This window comes from Salmo salar, chromosome 09 (genome assembly GCF_965601325.2).
Source record: "Salmo salar chromosome 09, fSalSal1, whole genome shotgun sequence".
In the NCBI taxonomy this organism is placed as follows: domain Eukaryota; kingdom Metazoa; phylum Chordata; class Actinopteri; order Salmoniformes; family Salmonidae; genus Salmo; species Salmo salar.
The window spans coordinates 64,222,499-64,246,652 of NC_138299.1; the positions used below are offsets into that span (position 1 = coordinate 64,222,499).

Here is a 24,154-nt window from a genome sequence, read left to right on the forward strand (position 1 = left end):
TAGAAAGTACATGATTCAAGGGGGAACCAGGATTTGATCCTGACAAATTGTCTAATAAGGGACATTTCAGAGGGCGATCTACATAACCTAATAAAGAACACTCTCTCTTTCAAAGCGTACCCATAAAATATTTGATTTCAAGTTGATAATAGGATTTGAGCCTGAGACCTCATGATGTGAAGTCTATTGCACTTCCACCTCTTTTAGGAACGGTTCAACTGAGAGAAAAAACATCTAATTAGGGACATTTTAGATTGAGTAACATAATTTTAAAAAGTGTACTCTAACCCTAATTATACTCTTAGAAAGCACTTGATTTTAAGGGGGCACCAGGATTTGAACCTGGGACCTCTTGATCTGCAGTCAAATGCTCTACCACAGAGCTATACCCCCTCTGCTAGAAACTATCTAAAGGCGGAAAAATTCTCGATTAAGGTACATTTTAGCTGGAGATCTACATAACCTAATACATAACACTCTCTCTTTGACAACATACCCATAAAGTATTTGATTTCATGTTGACTATAGGATTTGAACCTGAGACCTCTTGATCCTAAGACTATTGCAATTCCATCTCTGTTTGGAACTGTCTGACAGAGAGAAAAAACATCTAATGAGGGACATTTTAGATTGAGTAACATAACCAAAAAAGGAGCACTCCCTCTCTCAAGATACACATAGAAAGTACATGATTCAAGGGGGAACCAGGATTTGATCCTGACAAATTGTCTAATAAGGGACATTTCAGAGGGCGATCTACATAACCTAATAAAGAACACTCTCTCTTTCAAAGCGTACCCATAAAATATTTGATTTCAAGTTGACAATAGGATTTGATCCCCTGAGACCTCATGATCTGAAGTCTATTGCACTTCCACCTCTTTTAGGAACGGTTCAACTGAGAGAAAAACCATCAAATTAGGGACATTTTAGATTGAGTAACATAATTTTAAAAAGTGTACTCTAACCCTAATTATACTCTTAGAAAGCACTTGATTTTAAGGGGGCACCAGGATTTGAACCTGGGACCTCTTGATCTGCAGTCAAATGCTCTACCACTGAGCTATACCCCCTCTGCTAGAAACTATCTAAAGGTGGAAAAATTCTCGAATAAGGTACATTTTAGCTGGAGATCTACATAACCTAATACATAACACTCTCTCTTTGACAACATACCCATAAAGTATTTGATTTCATGTTGACTATAGGATTTGAACCTGAGACCTCTTGATCCTAAGACTATTGCAATTCCATCTCTGTTTGGAACTGTCTGACAGAGAGAAAAAACATCTAATGAGGGACATTTTAGATTGAGTAACATAACCAAAAAAGGAGCACTCCCTCTCTCAAGATACACATAGAAAGTACATGATTCAAGGGGGAACCAGGATTTGATCCTGACAAATTGTCTAATAAGGGACATTTCAGAGGGCGATCTACATAACCTAATAAAGAACACTCTCTCTTTCAAAGCGTACCCATAAAATATTTGATTTCAAGTTGACAATAGGATTTGATCCTGAGACCTCATGATCTGAAGTCTATTGCACTTCCACCTCTTTTAGGAACAGTTCAACTGAGAGAAAAACCATCTAATTAGGGACATTTTAGATTGAGTAACATAATTTTAAAAAGTGTACTCTAACCCTACTCTTAGAAAGCACTTGATTTTAAGGGGGCACCAGGATTTGAACCTGGGACCTCTTGATCTGTAGTCAAATGCTCTACCACTGAGCTATACCCCCTCTGCTAGAAACTATCTAAAGGTGGAAAAATTCTCGAATAAGGTACATTTTAGCTGGAGATCTACATAACCTAATACATAACACTCTCTCTTTGACAACATACTCATAAAGTATTTGATTTCATGTTGACTATAGGATTTGAAGCTGAGACCTCTTGAACCTAAGACTATTGCAATTCCATCTCTGTTAGGAACTGTCTGACAGAGAGAAAAAACATCTAATGAGGGACATTTTAGATTGAGTAACATAACCAAAAAAGGAGCACTCCCTCTCTCAAGATACACATAGAAAGTACATGATTCAAGGGGGAACCAGGATTTGATCCTGACAAATTGTCTAATAAGGGACATTTCAGAGGGCGATCTACATTACCTAATAAAGAACACTCTCTCTTTCAAAGCGTACCCATAAAATATTTGATTTCAAGTTGACAATAGGATTTGATCGTGAGACCTCATGATCTGAAGTCTATTGCACTTCCACCTCTTTTAGGAACGGTTCAACTGAGAGAAAAACCATCTAATTAGGGACATTTTAGATTGAGTAACATAATTTTAAAAAGTCTACTCTAACCCTAATTATACTCTTAGAAAGCATTTGATTTTAAGGGGGCACAAGGATTTGAACCTGGGACCTCTTGATCTGCAGTCAAATGCTCTACCACTGAGCTACACCCCCTCTGCTATAAACTATCTAAAGGCGGAAAAATTCTCGAATAAGGTACATTTTAGCTGGAGATCTACATAACCTAATACATAACACTCTCTCTTTGACAACATACCCATAAAGTATTTGATTTCATGTTGACTATAGGATTTGAACCTGAGACCTCTTGAACCTAAGACTATTGCAATTCCATCTCTGTTAGGAACTGTCTGACAGAGAGAAAAAACATCTAATGAGGGACATTTTAGATTGAGTAACATAACCAAAAAAGGAGCACTCCCTCTCTCAAGATACACATAGAAAGTACATGATTCAAGGGGGAACCAGGATTTGATCCTGACAAATTGTCTAATAAGGGACATTTCAGAGGGCGATCTACATAACCTAATAAAGAACACTCTCTCTTTCAAAGCGTACCCATAAAATATTTGATTTCAAGTTGACAATAGGATTTGATCCTGAGACCTCATGATCTGAAGTCTATTGCACTTCCACCTCTTTTAGGAACGGTGCAACTGAGAGAAAAACCATCTAATTAGGGACATTTTTGATTGAGTAACATCATTTTAAAAGGTGTACTCTAACCCTAATTATACTCTTAGAAAGCACTTGATTTTAAGGGGGCACCAGGATTTGAACCTGGGACCTCTTGATCTGCAGTCAAATGCTCTACCACTGAGCTATACCCCCTCAGCTAGAAACTATCTAAAGGCGGAAAAATTCTCGAATAAGGTACATTTTAGCTGGAGATCTACATAACCTAATACATAACACTCTCTCTTTGACAACATACCCATAAAGTATTTGATTTCATGTTGACTATAGGATTTGAACCTGAGACCTCTTGAACCTAAGACTATTGCAATTCCATCTCTGTTAGGAACTGTCTGACAGAGAGAAAAAACATCTAATGAGGGACATTTTAGATTGAGTAACATAACCAAAAAAGGAGCACTCCCTCTCTCAAGATACACATAGAAAGTACATGATTCAAGGGGGAACCAGGATTTGATCCTGACAAATTGTCTAATAAGGGACATTTCAGAGGGCGATCTACATAACCTAATAAAGAACACTCTCTCTTTCAAAGCGTACCCATAAAATATTTGATTTCAAGTTGACAATAGGATTTGATCCTGAGACCTCATGATCTGAAGTCTATTGCACTTCCACCTCTTTTAGGAACGGTGCAACTGAGAGAAAAACCATCTAATTAGGGACATTTTTGATTGAGTAACATAATTTTAAAAGGTGTACTCTAACCCTAATTATACTCTTAGAAAGCACTTGATTTTAAGGGGGCACCAGGATTTGAACCTGGGACCTCTTGATCTGCAGTCAAATGCTCTACCACTGAGCTATACCCCCTCTGCTAGAAACTATCTAAAGGCGGAAAAATTCTCGAATAAGGTACATTTTAGCTGGAGATCTACATAACCTAATACATAACACTCTCTCTTTGACAACATACCCATAAAGTATTTGATTTCATGTTGACTATAGGATTTGAACCTGAGACCTCTTGAACCTAAGACTATTGCAATTCCATCTCTGTTAGGAACTGTCTGACAGAGAGAAAAAACATCTAATGAGGGACATTTTAGATTGAGTAACATAACCAAAAAAGGAGCACTCCCTCTCTCAAGATACACATAGAAAGTACATGATTCAAGGGGGAACCAGGATTTGATCCTGACAAATTGTCTAATAAGGGACATTTCAGAGGGCGATCTACATAACCTAATAAAGAACACTCTCTCTTTCAAAGCGTACCCATAAAATATTTGATTTCAAGTTGACAATAGGATTTGATCCTGAGACCTCATGATCTGAAGTCTATTGCACTTCCACCTCTTTTAGGAACGGTGCAACTGAGAGAAAAAACATCTAATTAGGGACATTTTTGATTGAGTAACATAATTTTAAAAGGTGTACTCTAACCCTAATTATACTCTTAGAAAGCACTTGATTTTAAGGGGGCACCAGGATTTGAACCTGGGACCTCTTGATCTGCAGTCAAATGCTCTACCACTGAGCTATACCCCCTCAGCTAAGAAACTATCTAAAGGCGGAAAAATTCTCGAATAAGGTACATTTTAGCTGGAGATCTACATAACCTAATACATAACACTCTCTCTTTGACAACATACCCATAAAGTATTTGATTTCATGTTGACTATAGGATTTGAACCTGAGACCTCTTGAACCTAAGACTATTGCAATTCCATCTCTGTTAGGAACTGTCTGACAGAGAGAAAAAACATCTAATGAGGGACATTTTAGATTGAGTAACATAACCAAAAAAGGAGCACTCCCTCTCTCAAGATACACATAGAAAGTACATGATTCAAGGGGGAACCAGGATTTGATCCTGACAAATTGTCTAATAAGGGACATTTCAGAGGGCGATCTACATAACCTAATAAAGAACACTCTCTCTTTCAAAGCGTACCCATAAAATATTTGATTTCAAGTTGACAATAGGATTTGATCCTGAGACCTCATGATCTGAAGTCTATTGCACTTCCACCTCTTTTAGGAACGGTGCAACTGAGAGAAAAACCATCTAATTAGGGACATTTTTGATTGAGTAACATAATTTTAAAAAGTGTACTCTAACCCTAATTATACTCTTAGAAAGCACTTGATTTTAAGGGGGCACCAGGATTTGAACCTGGGACCTCTTGATCTGCAGTCAAATGCTCTACCACTGAGCTATACCCCCTCTGCTAGAAACTATCTAAAGGCGGAAAAATTCTCGAATAAGGTACATTTTAGCTGGAGATCTACATAACCTAATACATAACACTCTCTCTTTGACAACATACCCATAAAGTATTTGATTTCATGTTGACTATAGGATTTGAACCTGAGACCTCTTGAACCTAAGACTATTGCAATTCCATCTCTGTTAGGAACTGTCTGACAGAGAGAAAAAACATCTAATGAGGGACATTTTAGATTGAGTAACATAACCAAAAAAGGAGCACTCCCTCTCTCAAGATACACATAGAAAGTACATGATTCAAGGGGGAACCAGGATTTGATCCTGACAAATTGTCTAATAAGGGACATTTCAGAGGGCGATCTACATAACCTAATAAAGAACACTCTCTCTTTCAAAGCGTACCCATAAAATATTTGATTTCAAGTTGACAATAGGATTTGATCCTGAGACCTCATGATCTGAAGTCTATTGCACTTCCACCTCTTTTAGGAACGGTTCAACTGAGAGAAAAACCATCTAATTAGGGACATTTTTGATTGAGTAACATAATTTAAAAAAGTGTACTCTAACCCTACTCTTAGAAAGCACTTGATTTTAAGGGGGCACCAGGATTTGCACCTGGGACCTCTTGATCTGTAGTCAAATGCTCTACCACTGAGCTATACCCCCTCTGCTAGAAACTATCTAAAGGCGGAAAAATTCTCGAATAAGGTACATTTTAGCTGGAGATCTACATAACCTAATACATAACACTCTCTCTTTGACAACATACCCATAAAGTATTTGATTTCATTTTGACTGTAGGATTTGAACCTGAGACCTCTTGAACCTAAGACTATTGCAATTCCATCTCTGTTAGGAACTGTCTGACAGAGAGAAAAAACATCTAATGAGGGACATTTTAGATTGAGTAACATAACCAAAAAAGGAGCACTCCCTCTCTCAAGATACACATAGAAAGTACATGATTCAAGGGGGAACCAGGATTTGATCCTGACAAATTGTCTAATAAGGGACATTTCAGAGGGCGATCTACATAACCTAATAAAGAACACTCTCTCTTTCAAAGCGTACCCATAAAATATTTGATTTCAAGTTGACAATAGGATTTGATCCTGAGACCTCATGATCTGAAGTCTATTGCACTTCCACCTCTTTTAGGAACGGTTCAACTGAGAGAAAAACCATCTAATTAGGGACATTTTTGATTGAGTAACATAATTTTAAAAAGTGTACTCTAACCCTAATTATACTCTTAGAAAGCACTTGATTTTAAGGGGGCACCAGGATTTGAACCTGGGACCTCTTGATCTGCAGTCAAATGCTCTACCACTGAGCTATACCCCCTCTGCTAGAAACTATCTAAAGGCGGAAAAATTCTCGAATAAGGTACATTTTAGCTGGAGATCTACATAACCTAATACATAACACTCTCTCTTTGACAACATACCCATAAAGTATTTGATTTCATGTTGACTATAGGATTTGAACCTGAGACCTCTTGAACCTAAGACTATTGCAATTCCATCTCTGTTAGGAACTGTCTGACAGAGAGAAAAAACATCTAATGAGGGACATTTTAGATTGAGTAACATAACCAAAAAAGGAGCACTCCCTCTCTCAAGATACACATAGAAAGTACATGATTCAAGGGGGAACCAGGATTTGATCCTGACAAATTGTCTAATAAGGGACATTTCAGAGGGCGATCTACATAACCTAATAAAGAACACTCTCTCTTTCAAAGCGTACCCATAAAATATTTGATTTCAAGTTGACAATAGGATTTGATCCTGAGACCTCATGATCTGAAGTCTATTGCACTTCCACCTCTTTTAGGAACGGTTCAACTGAGAGAAAAACCATCTAATTAGGGACATTTTTGATTGAGTAACATAATTTTAAAAAGTGTACTCTAACCCTAATTATACTCTTAGAAAGCACTTGATTTTAAGGGGGCACAAGGATTTGAACCTGGGACCTCTTGATCTGCAGTCAAATGCTCTACCACTGAGCTATACCCCCTCTGCTAGAAACTATCTAAAGGCGGAAAAATTCTCGAATAAGGTACATTTTAGCTGGAGATCTACATAACCTAATACATAACACTCTCTCTTTGACAACATACCCATAAAGTATTTGATTTCATGTTGACTATAGGATTTGAACCTGAGACCTCTTGAACCTAAGACTATTGCAATTCCATCTCTGTTAGGAACTGTCTGACAGAGAGAAAAAACATCTAATGAGGGACATTTTAGATTGAGTAACATAACCAAAAAAGGAGCACTCCCTCTCTCAAGATACACATAGAAAGTACATGATTCAAGGGGGAACCAGGATTTGATCCTGACAAATTGTCTAATAAGGGACATTTCAGAGGGCGATCTACATAACCTAATAAAGAACACTCTCTCTTTCAAAGCGTACCCATAAAATATTTGATTTCAAGTTGACAATAGGATTTGATCCTGAGACCTCATGATCTGAAGTCTATTGCACTTCCACCTCTTTTAGGAACGGTGCAACTGAGAGAAAAACCATCTAATTAGGGACATTTTTGATTGAGTAACATAATTTTAAAAGGTGTACTCTAACCCTAATTATACTCTTAGAAAGCACTTGATTTTAAGGGGGCACCAGGATTTGAACCTGGGACCTCTTGATCTGCAGTCAAATGCTCTACCACTGAGCTATACCCCCTCTGCTAGAAACTATCTAAAGGCGGAAAAATTCTCGAATAAGGTACATTTTAGCTGGAGATCTACATAACCTAATACATAACACTCTCTCTTTGACAACATACCCATAAAGTATTTGATTTCATGTTGACTATAGGATTTGAACCTGAGACCTCTTGAACCTAAGACTATTGCAATTCCATCTCTGTTAGGAACTGTCTGACAGAGAGAAAAAACATCTAATGAGGGACATTTTAGATTGAGTAACATAACCAAAAAAGGAGCACTCCCTCTCTCAAGATACACATAGAAAGTACATGATTCAAGGGGGAACCAGGATTTGATCCTGACAAATTGTCTAATAAGGGACATTTCAGAGGGCGATCTACATAACCTAATAAAGAACACTCTCTCTTTCAAAGCGTACCCATAAAATATTTGATTTCAAGTTGACAATAGGATTTGATCCTGAGACCTCATGATCTGAAGTCTATTGCACTTCCACCTCTTTTAGGAACGGTGCAACTGAGAGAAAAACCATCTAATTAGGGACATTTTAGATTGAGTAACATAATTTTAAAAAGTGTACTCTAACCCTAATTATACTCTTAGAAAGCACTTGATTTTAAGGGGGCACCAGGATTTGAACCTGGGACCTCTTGATCTGCAGTCAAATGCTCTACCACTGAGCTATACCCCCTCTGCTAGAAACTATCTAAAGGCGGAAAAATTCTCGAATAAGGTACATTTTAGCTGGAGATCTACATAACCTAATACATAACACTCTCTCTTTGACAACATACCCATAAAGTATTTGATTTCATGTTGACTATAGGATTTGAACCTGAGACCTCTTGAACCTAAGACTATTGCAATTCCATCTCTGTTAGGAACTGTCTGACAGAGAGAAAAAACATCTAATGAGGGACATTTTAGATTGAGTAACATAACCAAAAAAGGAGCACTCCCTCTCTCAAGATACACATAGAAAGTACATGATTCAAGGGGGAACCAGGATTTGATCCTGACAAATTGTCTAATAAGGGACATTTCAGAGGGCGATCTACATAACCTAATAAAGAACACTCTCTCTTTCAAAGCGTACCCATAAAATATTTGATTTCAAGTTGACAATAGGATTTGATCCTGAGACCTCATGATCTGAAGTGTATTGCACTTCCACCTCTTTTAGGAACGGTTCAACTGAGAGAAAAACCATCTAATTAGGGACATTTTAGATTGAGTAACATAATTTTAAAAAGTGTACTCTAACCCTAATTATACTCTTAGAAAGCACTTGATTTTAAGGGGGCACCAGGATTTGAACCTGGGACCTCTTGATCTGCAGTCAAATGCTCTACCACTGAGCTATACCCCCTCTGCTAGAAACTATCTAAAGGCGGAAAAATTCTCGAATAAGGTACATTTTAGCTGGAGATCTACATAACCTAATACATAACACTCTCTCTTTGACAACATACCCATAAAGTATTTGATTTCATGTTGACTATAGGATTTGAACCTGAGACCTCTTGATCCTAAGACTATTGCAATTCCATCTCTGTTTGGAACTGTCTGACAGAGAGAAAAAACATCTAATGAGGGACATTTTAGATTGAGTAACATAACCAAAAAAGGAGCACTCGCTCTCTCAAGATACACATAGAAAGTACATGATTCAAGGGGGAACCAGGATTTGATCCTGACAAATTGTCTAATAAGGGACATTTCAGAGGGCGATCTACATAACCTAATAAAGAACACTCTCTCTTTCAAAGCGTACCCATAAAATATTTGATTTCAAGTTGACAATAGGATTTGATCCTGAGACCTCATGATCTGAAGTCTATTGCACTTCCACCTCTTTTAGGAACGGTTCAACTGAGAGAAAAACCATCTAATTAGGGACATTTTAGATTGAGTAACATAATTTTAAAAAGTGTACTCTAACCCTAATTATACTCTTAGAAAGCACTTGATTTTAAGGGGGCACAAGGATTTGAACCTGGGACCTCTTGATCTGCAGTCAAATGCTCTACCACTGAGCTATACCCCCTCTGCTAGAAACTATCTAAAGGCGGAAAAATTCTCGAATAAGGTACATTTTAGCTGGAGATCTACATAACCTAATACATAACACTCTCTCTTTGACAACATACCCATAAAGTATTTGATTTCATGTTGACTATAGGATTTGAACCTGAGACCTCTTGAACCTAAGACTATTGCAATTCCATCTCTGTTAGGAACTGTCTGACAGAGAGAAAAAACATCTAATGAGGGACATTTTAGATTGAGTAACATAAGCAAAAAAGGAGCACTCCCTCTCTCAAGATACACATAGAAAGTACATGATTCAAGGGGGAACCAGGATTTGATCCTGACAAATTGTCTAATAAGGGACATTTCAGAGGGCGATCTACATAACCTAATAAAGAACACTCTCTCTTTCAAAGCGTACCCATAAAATATTTGATTTCAAGTTGACAATAGGATTTGATCCTGAGACCTCATGATCTGAAGTGTATTGCACTTCCACCTCTTTTAGGAACGGTTCAACTGAGAGAAAAACCATCTAATTAGGGACATTTTAGATTGAGTAACATAATTTTAAAAAGTGTACTCTAACCCTAATTATACTCTTAGAAAGCACTTGATTTTAAGGGGGCACCAGGATTTGAACCTGGGACCTCTTGATCTGCAGTCAAATGCTCTACCACTGAGCTATACCCCCTCTGCTAGAAACTATCTAAAGGCGGAAAAATTCTCGAATAAGGTACATTTTAGCTGGAGATCTACATAACCTAATACATAACACTCTCTCTTTGACAACATACCCATAAAGTATTTGATTTCATGTTGACTATAGGATTTGAACCTGAGACCTCTTGATCCTAAGACTATTGCAATTCCATCTCTGTTTGGAACTGTCTGACAGAGAGAAAAAACATCTAATGAGGGACATTTTAGATTGAGTAACATAACCAAAAAAGGAGCACTCGCTCTCTCAAGATACACATAGAAAGTACATGATTCAAGGGGGAACCAGGATTTGATCCTGACAAATTGTCTAATAAGGGACATTTCAGAGGGCGATCTACATAACCTAATAAAGAACACTCTCTCTTTCAAAGCGTACCCATAAAATATTTGATTTCAAGTTGACAATAGGATTTGATCCTGAGACCTCATGATCTGAAGTCTATTGCACTTCCACCTCTTTTAGGAACGGTTCAACTGAGAGAAAAACCATCTAATTAGGGACATTTTAGATTGAGTAACATAATTTTAAAAAGTGTACTCTAACCCTAATTATACTCTTAGAAAGCACTTGATTTTAAGGGGGCACAAGGATTTGAACCTGGGACCTCTTGATCTGCAGTCAAATGCTCTACCACTGAGCTATACCCCCTCTGCTAGAAACTATCTAAAGGCGGAAAAATTCTCGAATAAGGTACATTTTAGCTGGAGATCTACATAACCTAATACATAACACTCTCTCTTTGACAACATACCCATAAAGTATTTGATTTCATGTTGACTATAGGATTTGAACCTGAGACCTCTTGAACCTAAGACTATTGCAATTCCATCTCTGTTAGGAACTGTCTGACAGAGAGAAAAAACATCTAATGAGGGACATTTTAGATTGAGTAACATAAGCAAAAAAGGAGCACTCCCTCTCTCAAGATACACATAGAAAGTACATGATTCAAGGGGGAACCAGGATTTGATCCTGACAAATTGTCTAATAAGGGACATTTCAGAGGGCGATCTACATAACCTAATAAAGAACACTCTCTCTTTCAAAGCGTACCCATAAAATATTTGATTTCAAGTTGACAATAGGATTTGATCCTGAGACCTCATGATCTGAAGTGTATTGCACTTCCACCTCTTTTAGGAACGGTTCAACTGAGAGAAAAACCATCTAATTAGGGACATTTTAGATTGAGTAACATAATTTTATAAAGTGTACTCTAACCCTAATTATACTCTTAGAAAGCACTTGATTTTAAGGGGGCACCAGGATTTGAACCTGGGACCTCTTGATCTGCAGTCAAATGCTCTACCACTGAGCTATACCCCCTCTGCTAGAAACTATCTAAAGGCGGAAAAATTCTCGAATAAGGTACATTTTAGCTGGAGATCTACATAACCTAATACATAACACTCTCTCTTTGACAACATACCCATAAAGTATTTGATTTCATGTTGACTATAGGATTTGAACCTGAGACCTCTTGATCCTAAGACTATTGCAATTCCATCTCTGTTTGGAACTGTCTGACAGAGAGAAAAAACATCTAATGAGGGACATTTTAGATTGAGTAACATAAGCAAAAAAGGAGCACTCCCTCTCTCAAGATACACATAGAAAGTACATGATTCAAGGGGGAACCAGGATTTGATCCTGACAAATTGTCTAATAAGGGACATTTCAGAGGGCGATCTACATAACCTAATAAAGAACACTCTCTCTTTCAAAGCGTACCCATAAAATATTTGATTTCAAGTTGACAATAGGATTTGATCCCCTGAGACCTCATGATCTGAAGTGTATTGCACTTCCACCTCTTTTAGGAACGGTTCAACTGAGAGAAAAACCATCTAATTAGGGACATTTTAGATTGAGTAACATAATTTTAAAAAGTGTACTCTAACCCTAATTATACTCTTAGAAAGCACTTGATTTTAAGGGGGCACCAGGATTTGAACCTGGGACCTCTTGATCTGCAGTCAAATGCTCTACCACTGAGCTATACCCCCTCTGCTAGAAACTATCTAAAGGCGGAAAAATTCTCGAATAAGGTACATTTTAGCTGGAGATCTACATAACCTAATACATAACACTCTCTCTTTGACAACATACCCATAAAGTATTTGATTTCATGTTGACTATAGGATTTGAACCTGAGACCTCTTGATCCTAAGACTATTGCAATTCCATCTCTGTTTGGAACTGTCTGACAGAGAGAAAAAACATCTAATGAGGGACATTTTAGATTGAGTAACATAACCAAAAAAGGAGCACTCCCTCTCTCAAGATACACATAGAAAGTACATGATTCAAGGGGGAACCAGGATTTGATCCTGACAAATTGTCTAATAAGGGACATTTCAGAGGGCGATCTACATAACCTAATAAAGAACACTCTCTCTTTCAAAGCGTACCCATAAAATATTTGATTTCAAGTTGACAATAGGATTTGATCCCCTGAGACCTCATGATCTGAAGTCTATTGCACTTCCACCTCTTTTAGGAACGGTTCAACTGAGAGAAAAACCATCTAATTAGGGACATTTTAGATTGAGTAACATAATTTTAAAAAGTGTACTCTAACCCTAATTATACTCTTAGAAAGCACTTGATTTTAAGGGGGCACCAGGATTTGAACCTGGGACCTCTTGATCTGCAGTCAAATGCTCTACCACTGAGCTATACCCCCTCTGCTAGAAACTATCTAAAGGCGGAAAAATTCTCGAATAAGGTACATTTTAGCTGGAGATCTACATAACCTAATACATAACACTCTCTCTTTGACAACATACCCATAAAGTATTTGATTTCATGTTGACTATAGGATTTGAACCTGAGACCTCTTGAACCTAAGACTATTGCAATTCCATCTCTGTTAGGAACTGTCTGACAGAGAGAAAAAACATCTAATGAGGGACATTTTAGATTGAGTAACATAACCAAAAAAGGAGCACTCCCTCTCTCAAGATACACATAGAAAGTACATGATTCAAGGGGGAACCAGGATTTGATCCTGACAAATTGTCTAATAAGGGACATTTCAGAGGGCGATCTACATAACCTAATAAAGAACACTCTCTCTTTCAAAGCGTACCCATAAAATATTTGATTTCAAGTTGACAATAGGATTTGATCCTGAGACCTCATGATCTGAAGTCTATTGCACTTCCACCTCTTTTAGGAACGGTTCAACTGAGAGAAAAACCATCTAATTAGGGACATTTTAGATTGAGTAACATAATTTTAAAAAGTGTACTCTAACCCTAATTATACTCTTAGAAAGCACTTGATTTTAAGGGGGCACCAGGATTTGAACCTGGGACCTCTTGATCTGCAGTCAAATGCTCTACCACTGAGCTATACCCCCTCTGCTAGAAACTATCTAAAGGCGGAAAAATTCTCGAATAAGGTACATTTTAGCTGGAGATCTACATAACCTAATACATAACACTCTCTCTTTGACAACATACCCATAAAGTATTTGATTTCATGTTGACTATAGGATTTGAACCTGAGACCTCTTGAACCTAAGACTATTGCAATTCCATCTCTGTTAGGAACTGTCTGACAGAGAGAAAAAACATCTAATGAGGGACATTTTAGATTGAGTAACATAACCAAAAAAGGAGCACTCCCTCTCTCAAGATACACATAGAAAGTACATGATTCAAGGGGGAACCAGGATTTGATCCTGACAAATTGTCTAATAAGGGACATTTCAGAGGGCGATCTACATAACCTAATAAAGAACACTCTCTCTTTCAAAGCGTACCCATAAAATATTTGATTTCAAGTTGACAATAGGATTTGATCCTGAGACCTCATGATCTGAAGTCTATTGCACTTCCACCTCTTTTAGGAACGGTGCAACTGAGAGAAAAACCATCTAATTAGGGACATTTTAGATTGAGTAACATAATTTTAAAAGGTGTACTCTAACCCTAATTATACTCTTAGAAAGCACTTGATTTTAAGGGGGCACCAGGATTTGAACCTGGGACCTCTTGATCTGCAGTCAAATGCTCTACCACTGAGCTATACCCCCTCTGCTAGAAACTATCTAAAGGCGGAAAAATTCTCGAATAAGGTACATTTTAGCTGGAGATCTACATAGCCTAATACATAACACTCTCTCTTTGACAACATACCCATAAAGTATTTGATTTCATGTTGACTATAGGATTTGAACCTGAGACCTCTTGAACCTAAGACTATTGCAATTCCATCTCTGTTAGGAACTGTCTGACAGAGAGAAAAAACATCTAATGAGGGACATTTTAGATTGAGTAACATAACCAAAAAAGGAGCACTCCCTCTCTCAAGATACACATAGAAAGTACATGATTCAAGGGGGAACCAGGATTTGATCCTGACAAATTGTCTAATAAGGGACATTTCAGAGGGCGATCTACATAACCTAATAAAGAACACTCTCTCTTTCAAAGCGTACCCATAAAATATTTGATTTCAAGTTGACAATAGGATTTGATCCTGAGACCTCATGATCTGAAGTCTATTGCACTTCCACCTCTTTTAGGAACGGTGCAACTGAGAGAAAAACCATCTAATTAGGGACATTTTTGATTGAGTAACATAATTTTAAAAAGTGTACTCTAACCCTAATTATACTCTTAGAAAGCACTTGATTTTAAGGGGGCACCAGGATTTGAACCTGGGACCTCTTGATCTGCAGTCAAATGCTCTACCACTGAGCTATACCCCCTCTGCTAGAAACTATCTAAAGGCGGAAAAATTCTCGAATAAGGTACATTTTAGCTGGAGATCTACATAACCTAATACATAACACTCTCTCTTTGACAACATACCCATAAAGTATTTGATTTCATGTTGACTATAGGATTTGAACCTGAGACCTCTTGAACCTAAGACTATTGCAATTCCATCTCTGTTAGGAACTGTCTGACAGAGAGAAAAAACATCTAATGAGGGACATTTTAGATTGAGTAATATAACCAAAAAAGGAGCACTCCCTCTCTCAAGATACACATAGAAAGTACATGATTCAAGGGGGAACCAGGATTTGATCCTGACAAATTGTCTAATAAGGGACATTTCAGAGGGCGATCTACATAACCTAATAAAGAACACTCTCTCTTTCAAAGCGTACCCATAAAATATTTGATTTCAAGTTGACAATAGGATTTGATCCTGAGACCTCATGATCTGAAGTCTATTGCACTTCCACCTCTTTTAGGAACGGTTCAACTGAGAGAAAAACCATCTAATTAGGGACATTTTAGATTGAGTAACATAATTTTAAAAAGTGTACTCTAACCCTAATTATACTCTTAGAAAGCACTTGATTTTAAGGGGGCACAAGGATTTGAACCTGGGACCTCTTGATCTGCAGTCAAATGCTCTACCACTGAGCTATACCCCCTCTGCTAGAAACTATCTAAAGGCGGAAAAATTCTCGAATAAGGTATATTTTAGCTGGAGATCTACATAACCTAATACATAACACTCTCTCTTTGACAACATACCCATAAAGTATTTGATTTCATGTTGACTATAGGATTTGAACCTGAGACCTCTTGAACCTAAGACTATTGCAATTCCATCTCTGTTAGGAACTGTCTGACAGAGAGAAAAAACATCTAATGAGGGACATTTTAGATTGAGTAACATAAGCAAAAAAGGAGCACTCCCTCTCTCAAGATACACATAGAAAGTACATGATTCAAGGGGGAACCAGGATTTGATCCTGACAAATTGTCTAATAAGGGACATTTCAGAGGGCGATCTACATAACCTAATAAAGAACACTCTCTCTTTCAAAGCGTACCCATAAAATATTTGATTTCAAGTTGACAATAGGATTTGATCCTGAGACCTCATGATCTGAAGTCTATTGCACTTCCACCTCTTTTAGGAACGGTGCAACTGAGAGAAAAAACATCTAATTAGGGACATTTTTGATTGAGTAACATAATTTTAAAAGGTGTACTCTAACCCTAATTATACTCTTAGAAAGCACTTGATTTTAAGGGGGCACCAGGATTTGAACCTGGGACCTCTTGATCTGCAGTCAAATGCTCTACCACTGAGCTAACCCCCTCTGCTAGAAACTATCTAAAGGCGGAAAAATTCTCGAATAAGGTACATTTTAGCTGGAGATCTACATAACCTAATACATAACACTCTCTCTTTGACAACATACCCATAAAGTATTTGATTTCATGTTGACTATAGGATTTGAACCTGAGACCTCTTGAACCTAAGACTATTGCAATTCCATCTCTGTTAGGAACTGTCTGACAGAGAGAAAAAACATCTAATGAGGGACATTTTAGATTGAGTAACATAACCAAAAAAGGAGCACTCCCTCTCAAGATACACATAGAAAGTACATGATTCAAGGGGGAACCAGGATTTGATCCTGACAAATTGTCTAATAAGGGACATTTCAGAGGGCGATCTACATAACCTAATAAAGACCACTCTCTCTTTCAAAGCGTACCCATAAAATATTTGATTTCAAGTTGACAATAGGATTTGATCCTGAGACCTCATGATCTGAAGTCTATTGCACTTCCACCTGTTTTAGGAACGGTTCAACTGAGAGAAAAACCATCTAATTAGGGACATTTTTGATTGAGTAACATAATTTTAAAAGATGTACTCTAACCCTAATTATACTCTTAGAAAGCACTTGATTTTAAGGGGGCACCAGGATTTGAACCTGGGACCTCTTGATCTGCAGTCAAATGCTCTACCACTGAGCTATACCCCCTCTGGTAGAAACTATCTAAAGGCGGAAAAATTCTCGAATAAGGTACATTTTAGCTGGAGATCTACATAACCTAATACATAACACTCTCTCTTTGACAACATACCCATAAAGTATTTGATTTCATGTTGACTATAGGATTTGAACCTGAGACCTCTTGAACCTAAGACTATTGCAATTCCATCTCTGTTAGGAACTGTCTGACAGAGAGAAAAAACATCTAATGAGGGACATTTTAGATTGAGTAATATAACCAAAAAAGGAGCACTCCCTCTCTCAAGATACACATAGAAAGTACATGATTCAAGGGGGAACCAGGATTTGATCCTGACAAATTGTCTAATAAGGGACATTTCAGAGGGCGATCTACATAACCTAATAAAGAACACTCTCTCTTTCAAAGCGTACCCATAAAATATTTGATTTCAAGTTGACAATAGGATTTGATCCTGAGACCTCATGATCTGAAGTCTATTGCACTTCCACCTCTTTTAGGAACGGTTCAACTGAGAGAAAAACCATCTAATTAGGGACATTTTAGATTGAGTAACATAATTTTAAAAAGTGTACTCTAACCCTAATTATACTCTTAGAAAGCACTTGATTTTAAGGGGGCACAAGGATTTGAACCTGGGACCTCTTGATCTGCAGTCAAATGCTCTACCACTGAGCTATACCCCCTCTGCTAGAAACTATCTAAAGGCGGAAAAATTCTCGAATAAGGTATATTTTAGCTGGAGATCTACATAACCTAATACATAACACTCTCTCTTTGACAACATACCCATAAAGTATTTGATTTCATGTTGACTATAGGATTTGAACCTGAGACCTCTTGAACCTAAGACTATTGCAATTCCATCTCTGTTAGGAACTGTCTGACAGAGAGAAAAAACATCTAATGAGGGACATTTTAGATTGAGTAACATAAGCAAAAAAGGAGCACTCCCTCTCTCAAGATACACATAGAAAGTACATGATTCAAGGGGGAACCAGGATTTGATCCTGACAAATTGTCTAATAAGGGACATTTCAGAGGGCGATCTACATAACCTAATAAAGAACACTCTCTCTTTCAAAGCGTACCCATAAAATATTTGATTTCAAGTTGACAATAGGATTTGATCCTGAGACCTCATGATCTGAAGTCTATTGCACTTCCACCTCTTTTAGGAACGGTGCAACTGAGAGAAAAAACATCTAATTAGGGACATTTTTGATTGAGTAACATAATTTTAAAAGGTGTACTCTAACCCTAATTATACTCTTAGAAAGCACTTGATTTTAAGGGGGCACCAGGATTTGAACCTGGGACCTCTTGATCTGCAGTCAAATGCTCTACCACTGAGCTATACCCCCTCTGCTAGAAACTATCTAAAGGCGGAAAAATTCTCGAATAAGGTACATTTTAGCTGGAGATCTACATAACCTAATACATAACACTCTCTCTTTGACAACATACCCATAAAGTATTTGATTTCATGTTGACTATAGGATTTGAACCTGAGACCTCTTGAACCTAAGACTATTGCAATTCCATCTCTGTTAGGAACTGTCTGACAGAGAGAAAAAACATCTAATGAGGGACATTTTAGATTGAGTAACATAACCAAAAAAGGAGCACTCCCTCTCAAGATACACATAGAAAGTACATGATTCAAGGGGGAACCAGGATTTGATCCTGACAAATTGTCTAATAAGGGACATTTCAGAGGGCGATCTACATAACCTAATAAAGACCACTCTCTCTTTCAAAGCGTACCCATAAAATATTTGATTTCAAGTTGACAATAGGATTTGATCCTGAGACCTCATGATCTGAAGTCTATTGCACTTCCACCTGTTTTAGGAACGGTTCAACTGAGAGAAAAACCATCTAATTAGGGACATTTTTGATTGAGTAACATAATTTTAAAAGATGTACTCTAACCCTAATTATACTCTTAGAAAGCACTTGATTTTAAGGGGGCACCAGGATTTGAACCTGGGACCTTTTGATCTGCAGTCAAATGCTCTAACACTGAGCTATACCCCCTCTGCTAGAAACTATCTAAAGGAGGAAAGATTCTCGAATAAGGTACATTTTAGCTGGAGCTCTACATAACCTAATACATAACACTCTCTCTTTGACAACATACCCATAAAGTATTTGATTTCATGTTGACTATAGGATTTGAACCTGAGACCTCTTGAACCTAAGACTATTGCAATTCCATCTCTGTTAGGAACTGTCTGACAGAGAGAAAAAACATCTAATGAGGGACATTTTAGATTGAGTAACATAACCAAAAAAGGAGCACTCCCTCTCTCAAGATACACATAGAAAGTACATGATTCAAGAGGGAACCAGGATTTGATCCTGACAAATTGTCTAATAAGGGACATTTCAGAGGGCGATCTACATAACCTAATAAAGAACACTCTCTCTTTCAAAGCGTACCCATAAAATATTTGATTTCAAGTTGACAATAGGATTTGATCCTGAGACCTCATGATCTGAAGTCTATTGCACTTCCACCTCTTTTAGGAACGGTTGAACTGAGAGAAAAACCATCTAATTAGGGACATTTTTGATTGAGTAACATAATTTAAAAAAGTGTACTCTAACCCTACTCTTAGAAAGCACTTGATTTTAAGGGGGCACCAGGATTTGAACCTGGGACCTCTTGATCTGTAGTCAAATGCTCTACCACTGAGCTATACCCCCTCTGCTAGAAACTATCTAAAGGCGGAAAAATTCTCGAATAAGGTACATTTTAGCTGGAGATCTACATAACCTAATACATAACACTCTCTCTTTGACAACATACCCATAAAGTATTTGATTTCATGTTGACTATAGGATTTGAACCTGAGACCTCTTGAACCTAAGACTATTGCAATTCCATCTCTGTTAGGAACTGTCTGACAGAGAGAAAAAACATCTAATGAGGGACATTTTAGATTGAGTAACATAACCAAAAAAGGAGCACTCCCTCTCTCAAGATACACATAGAAAGTACATGATTCAAGGGGGAACCAGGATTTGATCCTGACAAATTGTCTAATAAGGGACATTTCAGAGGGCGATCTACATAACCTAATAAAGAACACTCTCTCTTTCAAAGCGTACCCATAAAATATTTGATTTCAAGTTGACAATAGGATTTGATCCTGAGACCTCATGATCTGAAGTCTATTGCACTTCCACCTCTTTTAGGAACAGTTCAACTGAGAGAAAAAACATCTAATTAGGGACATTTTTGATTGAGTAACATAATTTTAAAAGGTGTACTCTAACCCTAATTATACTCTTAGAAAGCACTTGATTTTAAGGGGGCACCAGGATTTGAACCTGGGACCTCTTGATCTGCTGTCAAATGCTCTACCACTGAGCTATACCCCCTCTGCTAGAAATTATCTAAAGGCGGAAAAATTCTCGAATAAGGTATATTTTAGCTGGAGATCTACATAACCTAATACATAACACTCTCTCTTTGACAACATACCCATAAAGTATTTGATTTCATGTTGACTATAGGATTTGAACCTGAGACCTCTTGAACCTAAGACTATTGCAATTCCATCTCTGTTAGGAACTGTCTGACAGAGAGAAAAACCATCTAATGAGGGACATTTTAGATTGAGTAACATAACCAAAAAAGGAGCACTCCCTCTCTCAAGATACACATAGAAAGTACATGATTCAAGGGGGAACCAGGATTTGATCCTGACAAATTGTCTAATAAGGGACATTTCAGAGGGCGATCTACATAACCTAATAAAGAACACTCTCTCTTTCAAAGCGTACCCATAAAATATTTGATTTCAAGTTGACAATAGGATTTGATCTTGAGACCTCATGATCTGAAGTCTATTGCACTTCCACCTCTTTTAGGAACGGTGCAACTGAGAGAAAAACCATCTAATTAGGGACATTTTTGATTGAGTAACATAATTTTAAAAAGTGTACTCTAACCCTAATTATACTCTTAGAAAGCACTTGATTTTAAGGGGGCACCAGGATTTGAACCTGGGACCTCTTGATCTGCAGTCAAATGCTCTACCACTGAGCTATACCCCCTCTGCTAGAAACTATCTAAAGGCGGAAAAATTCTCGAATAAGGTACATTTTAGCTGGAGATCTACATAACCTAATACATAACACTCTCTCTTTGACAACATACCCATAAAGTATTTGATTTCATGTTGACTATAGGATTTGAACCTGAGACCTCTTGAACCTAAGACTATTGCAATTCCATCTCTGTTAGGAACTGTCTGACAGAGAGAAAAAACATCTAATGAGGGACATTTTAGATTGAGTAACATAACCAAAAAAGGAGCACTCCCTCTCTCAAGATACACATAGAAAGTACATGATTCAAGGGGGAACCAGGATTTGATCCTGACAAATTGTCTAATAAGGGACATTTCAGAGGGCGATCTACATAACCTAATAAAGAACACTCTCTCTTTCAAAGCGTACCCATAAAATATTTGATTTCAAGTTGACAATAGGATTTGATCCTGAGACCTCATGATCTGAAGTCTATTGCACTTCCACCTCTTTTAGGAACGGTGCAACTGAGAGAAAAACCATCTAATTAGGGACATTTTAGATTGAGTAACATAATTTTAAAAAGTGTACTCTAACCCTAATTATACTCTTAGAAAGCACTTGATTTTAAGGGGGCACCAGGATTTGAACCTGGGACCTCTTGATCTGCAGTCAAATGCTCTACCACTGAGCTATACCCCCTCTGCTAGAAACTATCTAAAGGCGGAAAAATTCTCGAATAAGGTACATTTTAGCTGGAGATCTACATAACCTAATACATAACACTCTCTCTTTGACAACATACCCATAAAGTATTTGATTTCATGTTGACTATAGGATTTGAACCTGAGACCTCTTGAACCTAAGACTATTGCAATTCCATCTCTGTTAGGAACTGTCTGACAGAGAGAAAAAACATCTAATGAGGGACATTTTAGATTGAGTAACATAACCAAAAAAGGAGCACTCCCTCTCTCAAGATACACATAGAAAGTACATGATTCAAGGGGGAACCAGGATTTGATCCTGACAAATTGTCTAATAAGGGACATTTCCGAGGGCGATCTACATAACCTAATAAAGAACACTCTCTCTTTCAAAGCGTACCCATAAAATATTTGATTTCAAGTTGACAATAGGATTTGATCCTGAGACCTCATGATCTGAAGTCTATTGCACTTCCACCTCTTTTAGGAACGTTTCAACTGAGAGAAAAACCATCTAATTAGGGACATTTTTGATTGATTAACATCATTTTAAAAGGTGTACTCTAACCCTAATTATACTCTTAGAAAGCACTTGATTTTAAGGGGGCACCAGGATTTGAACCTGGGACCTCTTGATCTGCAGTCAAATGCTCTACCACTGAGCTATACCCCCTCTGCTAGAAACTATCTAAAGGCGGAAAAATTCTCGAATAAGGTACATTTTAGCTGGAGATCTACATAACCTAATACATAACACTCTCTCTTTGACAACATACCCATAAAGTATTTGATTTCATGTTGACTATAGGATTTGAACCTGAGACCTCTTGAGCCTAAGACTATTGCAATTCCATCTCTGTTAGGAACTGTCTGACAGAGAGAAAAAACATCTAATGAGGGACATTTTAGATTGAGTAACATAACCAAAAAAGGAGCACTCCCTCTCAAGATACACATAGAAAGTACATGATTCAAGGGGGAACCAGGATTTGATCCTGACAAATTGTCTAATAAGGGACATTTCAGAGGGCGATCTACATAACCTAATAAAGACCACTCTCTCTTTCAAAGCGTACCCATAAAATATTTGATTTCAAGTTGACAATAGGATTTGATCCTGAGACCTCATGATCTGAAGTCTATTGCACTTCCACCTGTTTTAGGAACGGTTCAACTGAGAGAAAAACCATCTAATTAGGGACATTTTTGATTGAGTAACATAATTTTAAAAGATGTACTCTAACCCTAATTATACTCTTAGAAAGCACTTGATTTTAAGGGGGCACCAGGATTTGAACCTGGGACCTCTTGATCTGCAGTCAAATGCTCTAACACTGAGCTATACCCCCTCTGCTAGAAACTATCTAAAGGAGGAAAAATTCTCGAATAAGGTACATTTTAGCTGGAGCTCTACATAACCTAATACATAACACTCTCTCTTTGACAACATACCCATAAAGTATTTGATTTCATGTTGACTATAGGATTTGAACCTGAGACCTCTTGAACCTAAGACTATTGCAATTCCATCTCTGTTAGGAACTGTCTGACAGAGAGAAAAAACATCTAATGAGGGACATTTTAGATTGAGTAACATAACCAAAAAAGGAGCACTCCCTCTCTCAAGATACACATAGAAAGTACATGATTCAAGAGGGAACCAGGATTTGATCCTGACAAATTGTCTAATAAGGGACATTTCAGAGGGCGATCTACATAACCTAATAAAGAACACTCTCTCTTTCAAAGCGTACCCATAAAATATTTGATTTCAAGTTGACAATAGGATTTGATCCTGAGACCTCATGATCTGAAGTCTATTGCACTTCCACCTCTTTTAGGAACGGTGCAACTGAGAGAAAAACAATCTAATTAGGGACATTTTTGATTGAGTAACATAATTTTAAAAGTTGTACTCTAACCCTAATTATACTCTTAGAAAGCACTTGATTTTAAGGGGGCACCAGGATTTGAACCTGGGACCTCTTGATCTGCAGTCAAATGCTCTACCACTGAGCTATACCCCCTCTGCTAGAAACTATCTAAAGGCGGAAAAATTTTCGAATAAGGTACATT

General features: G+C 37.5%; 36 non-coding genes across 36 annotated transcripts; all 36 read right to left on the reverse strand.

The window, feature by feature from the left end:
• Positions 1-321: 321 nt before the first annotated feature.
• On the reverse strand, positions 322-393 carry trnac-gca (transfer RNA cysteine (anticodon GCA)). The gene has a single exon. It is a non-coding gene; the product is annotated as a tRNA-Cys (tRNA).
• A 608-nt stretch (positions 394-1,001) lies between these two features.
• trnac-gca (transfer RNA cysteine (anticodon GCA)) lies at positions 1,002-1,073 on the reverse strand. Its single transcript has one exon. It is a non-coding gene; the product is annotated as a tRNA-Cys (tRNA).
• Positions 1,074-1,673: 600 nt separating this feature from the next.
• On the reverse strand, positions 1,674-1,745 carry trnac-aca (transfer RNA cysteine (anticodon ACA)). The gene has a single exon. It is a non-coding gene; the product is annotated as a tRNA-Cys (tRNA).
• Positions 1,746-2,351: 606 nt separating this feature from the next.
• trnac-gca (transfer RNA cysteine (anticodon GCA)) lies at positions 2,352-2,423 on the reverse strand. The gene has a single exon. It is a non-coding gene; the product is annotated as a tRNA-Cys (tRNA).
• Positions 2,424-3,029: 606 nt separating this feature from the next.
• trnac-gca (transfer RNA cysteine (anticodon GCA)) lies at positions 3,030-3,101 on the reverse strand. Its single transcript has one exon. It is a non-coding gene; the product is annotated as a tRNA-Cys (tRNA).
• Positions 3,102-3,707: 606 nt separating this feature from the next.
• On the reverse strand, positions 3,708-3,779 carry trnac-gca (transfer RNA cysteine (anticodon GCA)). Its single transcript has one exon. It is a non-coding gene; the product is annotated as a tRNA-Cys (tRNA).
• Positions 3,780-4,385: 606 nt separating this feature from the next.
• On the reverse strand, positions 4,386-4,457 carry trnac-gca (transfer RNA cysteine (anticodon GCA)). The gene has a single exon. It is a non-coding gene; the product is annotated as a tRNA-Cys (tRNA).
• A 607-nt stretch (positions 4,458-5,064) lies between these two features.
• Positions 5,065-5,136, reverse strand: trnac-gca (transfer RNA cysteine (anticodon GCA)). The gene has a single exon. It is a non-coding gene; the product is annotated as a tRNA-Cys (tRNA).
• Positions 5,137-5,736: 600 nt separating this feature from the next.
• On the reverse strand, positions 5,737-5,808 carry trnac-aca (transfer RNA cysteine (anticodon ACA)). The gene has a single exon. It is a non-coding gene; the product is annotated as a tRNA-Cys (tRNA).
• Positions 5,809-6,414: 606 nt separating this feature from the next.
• Positions 6,415-6,486, reverse strand: trnac-gca (transfer RNA cysteine (anticodon GCA)). Its single transcript has one exon. It is a non-coding gene; the product is annotated as a tRNA-Cys (tRNA).
• Positions 6,487-7,092: 606 nt separating this feature from the next.
• On the reverse strand, positions 7,093-7,164 carry trnac-gca (transfer RNA cysteine (anticodon GCA)). Its single transcript has one exon. It is a non-coding gene; the product is annotated as a tRNA-Cys (tRNA).
• Positions 7,165-7,770: 606 nt separating this feature from the next.
• trnac-gca (transfer RNA cysteine (anticodon GCA)) lies at positions 7,771-7,842 on the reverse strand. The gene has a single exon. It is a non-coding gene; the product is annotated as a tRNA-Cys (tRNA).
• A 606-nt stretch (positions 7,843-8,448) lies between these two features.
• Positions 8,449-8,520, reverse strand: trnac-gca (transfer RNA cysteine (anticodon GCA)). Its single transcript has one exon. It is a non-coding gene; the product is annotated as a tRNA-Cys (tRNA).
• A 606-nt stretch (positions 8,521-9,126) lies between these two features.
• Positions 9,127-9,198, reverse strand: trnac-gca (transfer RNA cysteine (anticodon GCA)). The gene has a single exon. It is a non-coding gene; the product is annotated as a tRNA-Cys (tRNA).
• A 606-nt stretch (positions 9,199-9,804) lies between these two features.
• On the reverse strand, positions 9,805-9,876 carry trnac-gca (transfer RNA cysteine (anticodon GCA)). Its single transcript has one exon. It is a non-coding gene; the product is annotated as a tRNA-Cys (tRNA).
• Positions 9,877-10,482: 606 nt separating this feature from the next.
• Positions 10,483-10,554, reverse strand: trnac-gca (transfer RNA cysteine (anticodon GCA)). Its single transcript has one exon. It is a non-coding gene; the product is annotated as a tRNA-Cys (tRNA).
• Positions 10,555-11,160: 606 nt separating this feature from the next.
• trnac-gca (transfer RNA cysteine (anticodon GCA)) lies at positions 11,161-11,232 on the reverse strand. The gene has a single exon. It is a non-coding gene; the product is annotated as a tRNA-Cys (tRNA).
• Positions 11,233-11,838: 606 nt separating this feature from the next.
• Positions 11,839-11,910, reverse strand: trnac-gca (transfer RNA cysteine (anticodon GCA)). The gene has a single exon. It is a non-coding gene; the product is annotated as a tRNA-Cys (tRNA).
• A 608-nt stretch (positions 11,911-12,518) lies between these two features.
• Positions 12,519-12,590, reverse strand: trnac-gca (transfer RNA cysteine (anticodon GCA)). The gene has a single exon. It is a non-coding gene; the product is annotated as a tRNA-Cys (tRNA).
• Positions 12,591-13,198: 608 nt separating this feature from the next.
• Positions 13,199-13,270, reverse strand: trnac-gca (transfer RNA cysteine (anticodon GCA)). Its single transcript has one exon. It is a non-coding gene; the product is annotated as a tRNA-Cys (tRNA).
• Positions 13,271-13,876: 606 nt separating this feature from the next.
• Positions 13,877-13,948, reverse strand: trnac-gca (transfer RNA cysteine (anticodon GCA)). Its single transcript has one exon. It is a non-coding gene; the product is annotated as a tRNA-Cys (tRNA).
• A 606-nt stretch (positions 13,949-14,554) lies between these two features.
• On the reverse strand, positions 14,555-14,626 carry trnac-gca (transfer RNA cysteine (anticodon GCA)). Its single transcript has one exon. It is a non-coding gene; the product is annotated as a tRNA-Cys (tRNA).
• A 606-nt stretch (positions 14,627-15,232) lies between these two features.
• Positions 15,233-15,304, reverse strand: trnac-gca (transfer RNA cysteine (anticodon GCA)). The gene has a single exon. It is a non-coding gene; the product is annotated as a tRNA-Cys (tRNA).
• A 606-nt stretch (positions 15,305-15,910) lies between these two features.
• trnac-gca (transfer RNA cysteine (anticodon GCA)) lies at positions 15,911-15,982 on the reverse strand. The gene has a single exon. It is a non-coding gene; the product is annotated as a tRNA-Cys (tRNA).
• Positions 15,983-16,586: 604 nt separating this feature from the next.
• On the reverse strand, positions 16,587-16,661 carry trnac-gca (transfer RNA cysteine (anticodon GCA)). The gene has a single exon. It is a non-coding gene; the product is annotated as a tRNA-Cys (tRNA).
• Positions 16,662-17,263: 602 nt separating this feature from the next.
• On the reverse strand, positions 17,264-17,335 carry trnac-gca (transfer RNA cysteine (anticodon GCA)). The gene has a single exon. It is a non-coding gene; the product is annotated as a tRNA-Cys (tRNA).
• A 606-nt stretch (positions 17,336-17,941) lies between these two features.
• Positions 17,942-18,013, reverse strand: trnac-gca (transfer RNA cysteine (anticodon GCA)). The gene has a single exon. It is a non-coding gene; the product is annotated as a tRNA-Cys (tRNA).
• A 606-nt stretch (positions 18,014-18,619) lies between these two features.
• trnac-gca (transfer RNA cysteine (anticodon GCA)) lies at positions 18,620-18,691 on the reverse strand. Its single transcript has one exon. It is a non-coding gene; the product is annotated as a tRNA-Cys (tRNA).
• Positions 18,692-19,295: 604 nt separating this feature from the next.
• On the reverse strand, positions 19,296-19,367 carry trnac-gca (transfer RNA cysteine (anticodon GCA)). Its single transcript has one exon. It is a non-coding gene; the product is annotated as a tRNA-Cys (tRNA).
• Positions 19,368-19,967: 600 nt separating this feature from the next.
• On the reverse strand, positions 19,968-20,039 carry trnac-aca (transfer RNA cysteine (anticodon ACA)). Its single transcript has one exon. It is a non-coding gene; the product is annotated as a tRNA-Cys (tRNA).
• A 606-nt stretch (positions 20,040-20,645) lies between these two features.
• Positions 20,646-20,717, reverse strand: trnac-gca (transfer RNA cysteine (anticodon GCA)). Its single transcript has one exon. It is a non-coding gene; the product is annotated as a tRNA-Cys (tRNA).
• Positions 20,718-21,323: 606 nt separating this feature from the next.
• On the reverse strand, positions 21,324-21,395 carry trnac-gca (transfer RNA cysteine (anticodon GCA)). The gene has a single exon. It is a non-coding gene; the product is annotated as a tRNA-Cys (tRNA).
• A 606-nt stretch (positions 21,396-22,001) lies between these two features.
• Positions 22,002-22,073, reverse strand: trnac-gca (transfer RNA cysteine (anticodon GCA)). The gene has a single exon. It is a non-coding gene; the product is annotated as a tRNA-Cys (tRNA).
• A 606-nt stretch (positions 22,074-22,679) lies between these two features.
• On the reverse strand, positions 22,680-22,751 carry trnac-gca (transfer RNA cysteine (anticodon GCA)). The gene has a single exon. It is a non-coding gene; the product is annotated as a tRNA-Cys (tRNA).
• Positions 22,752-23,355: 604 nt separating this feature from the next.
• Positions 23,356-23,427, reverse strand: trnac-gca (transfer RNA cysteine (anticodon GCA)). Its single transcript has one exon. It is a non-coding gene; the product is annotated as a tRNA-Cys (tRNA).
• A 606-nt stretch (positions 23,428-24,033) lies between these two features.
• On the reverse strand, positions 24,034-24,105 carry trnac-gca (transfer RNA cysteine (anticodon GCA)). The gene has a single exon. It is a non-coding gene; the product is annotated as a tRNA-Cys (tRNA).
• Between the last annotated feature and the right edge of the window lie 49 nt (positions 24,106-24,154).